Source organism: Melozone crissalis, unplaced genomic scaffold (genome assembly GCF_028551555.1).
Source record: "Melozone crissalis strain CALT ecotype California unplaced genomic scaffold, PUWL_Pcris_2 ptg000081l_1, whole genome shotgun sequence".
In the NCBI taxonomy this organism is placed as follows: domain Eukaryota; kingdom Metazoa; phylum Chordata; class Aves; order Passeriformes; family Passerellidae; genus Melozone; species Melozone crissalis.
In genome coordinates this window covers 14,073,342-14,082,306 of record NW_026535858.1, presented here as the reverse complement: position 1 = coordinate 14,082,306, position 8,965 = coordinate 14,073,342, and positions in this window count along the sequence as shown.

Below are 8,965 nucleotides of genomic sequence, written 5' to 3'. Positions count from 1 at the left end.
AGAGCCCTAAAAGCAAAAGTTTCATGCTGTATAAAAGAGTTATGTTTCTGAGATGTATCAGTTCAATAATTAAAACAGCATCTATGAAATATAAATGTAAGATATTAATAAATTAAATTAAATTAAAGCCACTGAAAGCCAATTATCTTGTAAAAGATCTCTGATAGCTAAACTAATGAGATGTAGAAAGATTAATTTAGATCCCCATTTTGGGAGGTGATTATAAATTGCTATAATGCCACATTCAGTTACTAGGTTGTTATTGAAACCTGTGAAATACATTTGGAAAGGTTTTTAAATATTCAGGATGAAGTAGAAATTAGAAAGGAGTTAGAAATAATTAAAAAATTAGCTGTCTTGTCATATTGCAGCTTTAATCCTATTACCTCTTCTAGTTTACAAAGCTTCAGATGTCTCTCAAAGCATTGATCTGTGGGGATGGTGGGGTTTATGAGCAGGGATTTATGTGTTTTAATAACTGCTGAACTTCAGCTATTTCTCCGGTTTTGCTTATTTGAGGGATTGTTTCTGTTAAGAAAATTAATCCGCAAACACTAGAGGTTTATGTCCAAAAAGGAGACAGAGGAGTCCTCTTACTTTATTCAAATAAAGGGAGAGGCCATGGGGCATTCCCCTGGGAGCTCTCAAATTTTTGGAGGATGCAGCCTCCCTTTTATCCCAATTTCCCAGCCACATTTCCCTTCTCTCTTTCCCATTGGCTGAGGTACTTGAGAGGTACAGACGCCCTGATACTCCTGATACCAAAGATTTCCCTCTAATGTATAACACTCCCTTTTAATTTTTAATTGATATGGAATTTAGGGGTTTTTCTTCCCCATTGTTTCTTTCATCTCACAATGTCTAATTTCGTTTATCAGCAACCCTAAAGTTTATTTGTAAAAGCAAATATCTTTTTCCATTCATCAATCAATGGAATGCTTCCCATTGTATCTTTTATCTCCCACTGCTAGTTTTATCTACCAGCAGACCCACAGCTTGTTTGTAAAGACAAATCTGCTATTCCTCTCATTTCTGTGTGGGATTATTGCCCTTGCTGCCAGCACTGCCTGATGGATTTCTTTGGCCATAGGGGCAGGACAGGCTATCAGCCATGGTCCCACTGAGCCCTCAAAGGGAAAAGGAAAAGCCCACTGCTTTCCTTGCAGCTGCTGGTGAAAACGCTGAGGAGCATCAGTGATGGTCTTTGAGGTCAGGGCGAAGCACAAGGCCTTTGTGCCTCTGTTTCTGTGGCTGTTGTAGCACAGCACAGAGCTCTGGGGGAATGCAGCAGGACGATGGTGGTGCAGTGCATGCCCGTGACCCACAAACTGTGCTAGAGGCTGGCCAGCCTTGTTTTGGTTGGGACCTGCCATGCAGGGAGCTCTTGGAGAGCTTTGTCTGAGAACTTAGGGACTCACCCCTCAGCGCTCAGTTTTGCTTCCCCTGGTCCAAGGGGTGCCAAAAGGTCTCCAGAAGGTCTCTTGGCTGTATTTTTACAGAGCAGTGGGAGCGTGGCAGTCTCTCCCTGAGCCAGGAGGAAAGTTGCAGGTAGGGGAGGGCACTGGGGCCTTGAAACCTCTGGCACAGGGTGATAGCTGTGAGCTACTCCCCCAAGGGCAGCTGCTGCATCAGCCAGGAGGGACACGGCCTTGGGGCTGGCAAGCTGCACTCAGGGGCAGCAGGGAGGGCGAGGAGCAGCTCACTGTGCCAGGTGTGCACAGCTCTGCCTGCAGGGCCAGTCAAACATCCCCGGAGCTGGGGGCAGAGGAGCAGGGCCAGGGCAGCCCCAGGGCGCCACACAGGCAGCCCTGGGTGGACTCCAGCAGCAGAGGAGGAGGCAGGATCCCAGCAGCAGCAGCAGCAGCACCCTGGAGAGGCAGACAGAGGGGTTCCATCATCAGCACTGTGCTCCTGGGAGGTGAAGGACTTGTGCCAGGACATGCTGCAGCCATCCTCGGGCAGAGGAGGGGTGAGCACGAACTGGGGAAAGGCGTAGCAGACAAGGGAGGGGGTGGGTTTGATACTGAGAAGGGATTGCTTTTCCCTTTTATCTCCTTTTTCTCTAATAGTCTAGATAATATCACCCAGCACTGTAAGTGGATTGATTAACACTCTTTGATCAGGCTGTTAGAACTCTGAAGTAGTCAAACAGCAGATTGATTCTCCCGTGTGAGGTGTGTTTCCCCAGCCCACATAAAGGCACCAGCTGTGGTGCGCAGAGCCAGCAGAGAAGGCAGCAGCCCTCTGGGGAGCCCTTAGGGCATTTTTGTGAGTAGCCCTTCTGAGAGAGCCTTTTTTTGGGTGCCATCCTCTGGCAGTCAGAGACAAGCGGCAACAAGGCTGCTCTGTGTTCACACAGCCTCAAGTGTCTTGCTGAAAGCATAGCACCCGGTTTTGGGGGCAACACAGACTAGCTGAAAATATTGGAGAACCCAGCAGGTTGGAAAGCCTTCCTCCCACTAGGGAAGAGAAGTGTTCAATGGATGTCTCTAACCATCCTTGGACAGAGGAGTGAAAGCTCTCTGCCTCATCTGTGAGAAGAGATAAATTAGAAATCCCTGCTTAGGGGATTTCTTGGTTGAGAAAACCTTCTGGAGGGAAGAAGTACACTAGAAAAACGACAGAGGAGCAAGCCCAGGTTTGGGTGAGGCTCTGCCATCTTCTCTCAACCTGCTTGAGCTGTAGTTTGTAAACAGACCTTTCTGTAAATTCTAAAATACCTCTAGAGAAGACAAAAACATGTCAGAGCTGGCAAATTGGGTTACTCAGTGGGGAACAAATCCCTGGGGTCCAAACTCTTGCAGAAGTATGCAACAGGCTGACCTAGAGTTTGCCAAATTAAAAGAGATGACCAAGTGTAAACTCTTCTCCCAAAAATCCTTAAAATGTGCAGGAGCTTGGGCTGTGTGGTTAGTTGCCAAAAGCTTAGCTGAAGAAAAACAGGCAGCCCAGGTAGAAATTCAGAAGCTGAGGGAGGAAAACAAGAAACTGAAAGAAGAAATAAAGGCTCAGCAGCTTAAACTAGAGGAGGGTATAACTCAAGAAAGAGCTGTGGCCATGGAAAAAGTGCGAACTGTTCTCCGGTATCAAGAGGTGTGTGAACAAAAAAAGGCCATTTTGAATGAAAATCAGGCATTGAAGGAAAAAGTAGCCATCAGTACAAAAGCTGTCGAGGAGGCACAAGGAGCAATCCAATTACTGGTGCAAAAAATACAGACCCTAAAAGAGAGGGGCACAGACCACCGGGCCTGTGAGGTCAAGATAGAAAAGTTAAAAGCCACATTGGAGGCGAAGCACGGGGCTGTCACCAAAACACCCCATCAAAGGGATGATGGGCACTGGGATGGAAAGCTGTGGGTTCATCCGGATGGAAGCCCCTCCACAGAGGAGTGCAAGCCTGCGACCCCACACTCAGTAGTTTTTGAGAGGCCAGAAAGGTTTAAAGCAAATCCTGTTTCGCTCACCTGCTGCGCTGCAGCGGCTGGGAAGCGGGAGCGGGGGGCGGCGGAGCAGGGCGGTGAGAGAAGCGGGCAGCCTTGGGCACAGCAGGATCTCACCGAGGGGAGAACCACCGCCGCTCCTCGCCACTCCAGAGCCAGGGACACCCAGGGGGGAAGAGAGCAATCGGCAGGGAGCGTCTGGGCAAGGGAGGGACCCGGGAGAGGAAGGGAAAGCTCCAGGGGTGTGCGGGACCCGGCGATGCTGCAGAGCGCTGCCCCTGCTGCTGCGAGCCCCCAGAGCCCCTTCCTGGGAAAGGGGAGGAAAGGGAGGTGGCAGGGCAAGAGACAGTGGCAGTGCAGCGCAGCCCCCCGGTTTGCGGTACAAAACACCGTGGCCAGGAGGGAGCTGAGCACGATTCGAGTGGACATATGGAGGGAGCTTCGGAGGCAGGGGGAGGACATGGCCCGCTGGGATAACGCTCCCACCAGGGTTTTGTTGGATCGCCTGCTGGAGATCGGCGGGAGGAGAGAGGGAAGCGAGCCCGGGGCTCCTGCCCTCGCTGTCTTAGCCTAGGGCAGACAGTGCCCCTCTTCCCCGGGCTCGGACCAAAAGCGGACCCTTGGGGAAGGCTCCCGCACCGGGAGCGCTGGGAGGTGGGAAACAGAGCCCTGGAGGGATGGATCATCCATGGCACACAGAAAGCTGGGGCACCGGAGCGTGTCTGCTGCAAATTGAGAAGGCTCCTCTGCGGAGAGAAATGCAGGAGGAGTGAAGGTTTAGGGGGGTTTGGGTTTTTAAAGGAGAACCACAGAGGGGAAAGTTGACTTTTCCAGCAGGAACAAGTTAAAGCAGAGGCTGCTTGAGCTCTGCCACAGCGCTGTGCTGCCCTGAGTCTGGGCAGGGACATAAAATGCTGCCCAGTCCAAGTTAGCAGAAGCTGTTTTGGGAAAAAAGAAAGCTTTTAGGACTGATAAAACACTGGAGCTGTGATACCAGCTGGGCTGCAGCGTTTGTGAGCAGGGATATGCAGCACTAGGACTGGGAATGAGCTCTGGGTGTGAAGGGCTGTGCAAGAAAAGGTTACAGAGTGCCAAACATGGCATAAACCCTGAGGGTGAAGCAAGGAGGAAAGAATAACATCTTATTTCTGGATCTTCTGTAGGCAATCCAAAAGGGTTTGTACTTGCAAAAAGAATAAAAGCCCACCATTTAAAAAAATAATTCCTGCCTGTTGTCAGAGGCAAAGCAGAGAAATCAAGAGGTAAAAGCAGAGCAAATTCAAGAGGTACGAACAAAATGAAGCAGCTCATGTTTAGCATTAGTCTTGTTAAATTCAGTAGTGTGTTCTCACATAAGCATGTGGAAGTACTTGCAGCAAAGAAATTTAGGAATGGTATTAAAAAAAAAAAGGAAAAAAGAATTGAAAGAGAGGAATGTGAACTAGTTGCTACCAATGCTTAAAAAGTTACAAGCTGGAAAACTGGCAGATTATGTATGTACCTATAAAGTTTTGAGGGGATGGTTATTAATGATAAAATATTCTAATTTATTTGGGACAGAATTCACTCTGAAAGCAAAAAGTTAAATGTGTGATGCATGGTTGGTGCAGTAACACCAGCGGTTTTTTCTTAGAGCTGGGAAAAAGAGATGTAAAAAAAAAAGTAAAAACACCTGTCATGGTAAAGCATACACATTAATGTAATATTTTAAAATTAAAATATAAAGTTCTTCTGTTACAGAGATACAGTGGAACCAGCTGAAGCAATTATGATGGAGGATTGGTGAACAACTGTTTAAAAACATAAGCTACTAAATTGTTTAAAAATATATGAAGATGCAGTTTATTGGATCCTTAATATCATCAAAAGTTGTATGGGTGTGTATGTTTTCTACCTTTTTTTAACTGAGATAACTATTCATAACAATCTTTGCTGTTTTGTCTTCCACAGGTAGCACAGAAGAATAAGTAACAATTTCAAATTACAGATATTATTAATTGTATGATGCTTAGTGCTTGCTTTCTTGCTTTTATTTTGCTTTATTATCATACATGCATAGATGTGTGGAATAATATAATCTTCTTTTTTTAGAATAGTTGATATTACTGAAGCTCAAATAAGAGAAAAGAATTAACAAGCTGTGGTGACAAGGAAAAACTTGATCCATTTTAAAGGGGTCACCATCTCCAAATAATAGAAATCTATTTTCCTTTGATGAGTATGGACATACTTCCTGTTATTGATAGTGATCCTGACTGTTGGAGCATCTGTATATGTGAAACAGGAAACACATAGCTGAAAAACATAACTATTTTTGAATACTGTGAGAAGCAAAGATGAACAAATGAAGTGTACAAATTTTTAATAGGGTGAGTTATATTTCAAAAATATATACACTTAGTGTAGCTTTGCACAGTTTTTAGTTTAATTTAGAGCACCTATGTATAAATTAATGGTGCTGGGATAGGTAGAAAGCTGAAGGCCCCCAGTGATGGGGATATCAAATCACTGAATACATGGATGATTCATGTAGTGTGCTGATGAAAAATTCTATTTTGTCATGGAGGAGGTGAGGAGGTGACTTTAGACACTGACAGCAGGAGGTTCCTGAGATGAGAGCTGCCCAGTGGCCGTGTCAAGCAGCCCAGCAAGGTGGAGTGCTCCCAGCTGCCTCTCTGCAGGGACACCAGCAAGCAAGAAGCACTTACATGTGCAAATTGCTTACAAAAAGATAATGAGTATAGAGCTGGGTCTAGCCAGAGGTGAATATGAAATATACCCTTTGGTTTCCAGTGGGAATGTAATCACTTATATGGGATCCAGCTGTGTTTATGTGCATCTCCAGAACCCAGAAATCACCTCTGCATGTCTAAGTCATCTGGTAATTCATGACTGTTTAATGTGACTTGAATTTAAATGTATGATTTTAATGACACAATATTTTTAGAAGTGACTCTAAAATTGCTTGAAACTTTTAAATTGTGTACTGAACGAAGAAACTTTCAAACTGTGTACATTTGGGGTGGGTTTTGACCAGTTGTTGCAGATTACAGCATCTACTTGTAATTTTTGTAGTCTCACAGGCACCAAAGCAAGGTTTGCAGTATGTCACAAAAATGAGCAAGTTGGTTTTACTACAACAGCAATAAAAGATGCTGGCCATCATTCTTGGTTGGCATTGGTTGGCACTCCCATCACCTACTGAAATTTTTAACCATGTTGTCAAGTCTAGAAGTGCCGTCCTGGGAATTGCAAGAATTCAGTTAATTGTGCAAACTATTCAACTGGCTATAAAATATTACAAATACCAAGCAGCAGCCATGCACCTAAGTCAAGAGCTACAGGCCACCCTGAGACCCACACGAGGCAAGACCAGGTAGGAAAGAGCAGATGCCTCCAGGAAGATGAGCTGCTCGGTCCTGGTGGGGAGCCTTGAGCCACAGGAGGGTTTGCCATGTCCTTGCTGGACTCGTGTGTGACAGCCCATGCCCCTGGGGGGGCAGATGGGGTCTGTTTGCCTGCAGCCCATGAAACACAGCCTGGCCACTGCCAGAAACAGGCCACAGGCTGTTTGCTAACGCTGCAAAACTGAGAGAGAGGTGTGTGAACCTTGCTTTGGTTGGGGCATGCAGGAGCCCTGCAGTCACGGAGCTCTGAGCTACTCCCCCACAGGCAGCTGCTGCATCCACAGAGGAGCTGACCTTGGGGCAGGGAAACAACACTCACAGCAGCCAGGAGGGCCAGGAGCAGCTCTGCCAGGTGTGCACAGCTCTGCCTGGGCCAGTCAATGTGCCCAGCTCTGAGGACTGAGGAGCACTGCAAGAGGAGCCTGAAAGACGGGGTAGAAGCAGCTCCAGGTGGACTCCAGCAGAGGAGGAGGAGGAGGAGGAGGAGGCAGAATCACCATGACCATCCTCCCATCACTGTGCTGCTGCAGCAAAGGATTTGTTGGGCCCATGGCACCTGCAGCCCTCCCCCTTCTCCTGAGGGACAGACAGCACCTCTGAATCTGGCACCCTGGAAAGCTGCACCGGCTGAAGTGCTCTTCTGTGTCGGTTTTGACCCTTTCTCTCTAATACTCTAGGCAATATTGTTTATAATTTTTAGCATCACTGTAATTAACAAGTACTCTCTGAGCACACTGGTAAATCTTTTAAGTAGACTACCAATAAATTAAATGTCTTCTCATACTAGCTGTGTTTCTCTAGCCAACATAAATGGCAAAGGTAGTGGTAAAACAACATTGGCTTCCATAAGGGAAGTATTTTCTAAGCCCAAATGATGATGGAGAGAAAGATGAGTGTCCAAAGGTAACCTCAAGGAATTGGCTCTACTTAAGTGCCACTCTTTGTTGTCTTTCCAGGCTGCACCATCAAGCCTAGGCCTTCTTGGCCTTTCTCTGCAGTGCTGCCATTTGCTCAACAAATTATTAAGTTATCTCTCTGCTCACAGTGCAGGTAATTCAGTGAAATGCCCAATTTCCAAAGCACAGCCTCACAAATACTGAAAACCAGTGTGCACAAGCCCCTTCCCTGTGTACCTGAGGTATTCATATCTCAGGTATTTTAGGATGTGTGCAATGTTCTTCAAACCCAGAGCAAGCTGCTGGCTCCTCCATCCCACCAGCGAATAACTGGAGTACAAATCTGGGTCAGGTCAGGAGAGCAGCATTGATTTACAAAATCTACAGCAGAGAAACAGGTTCTGCTGCTGTGAGTGTTGTTTGCAGGGTGGATAGAAGGCTTACACTCCCTCAGAGGTGCTGTATGAAAGACAAACAGTGGGGTACAAATTGTACACATCTGTCACACACCCAGGGCTGCCAGACCACTCATGGCCAGTCTGGATTCTTTCTCCAGCACAGGAACTGGTTTATCACAGAGGTTACACAGTGATTATAGCCTCAGGAGGCAGGGTGAAGGTTCAGTCAGGAAGCTGCTTACTCCTGCTAGAAATGCTACTTAGCATTTCTGCTTCCACAGTCCTCCAGAAGTTCCTCATGGCAATCAGCAGTGCAGGGACACTGCCCATTAAATGGAAACACAGGGCTGCTGGCAGCTGTGGCTGGGGTTTATCCCTCAGGAGGATGGGTGAGACAGACTTCACACTGTGAGACACAGCTGCTGCACCACACATCTGACACTGGCCTGCAGAAATACTCTTAAACAAAATTCCTGACTCCCCACTGTGAGCCAGCTTAGGCCCTGCTGTTGCCACCAGCCCTCAGGAGAGTCACCCTGGAGCATTGCATGGTGCAGCCAGCACAGCACTGAGAGCCACACCCCACCAGCCATGCCACAGACTGTTCCTGGCTGTCAGGACACTAGGCAGACTCTTGCCTGTCAAGAAGGGGATCTGAAAGGATTTGCTTTACCTTGGCATTGACTTTTACACATCTTCTCATTTAGGGTCCACCACACAATTTTCCTGAGCTCTGCATCAGTGGAGTTTCATCATAGGTTAATGTCCCAGGGGTGATGAAGAGGTGACCCACCAGGCAAGGCTATGTACACTCCTTATGGAGA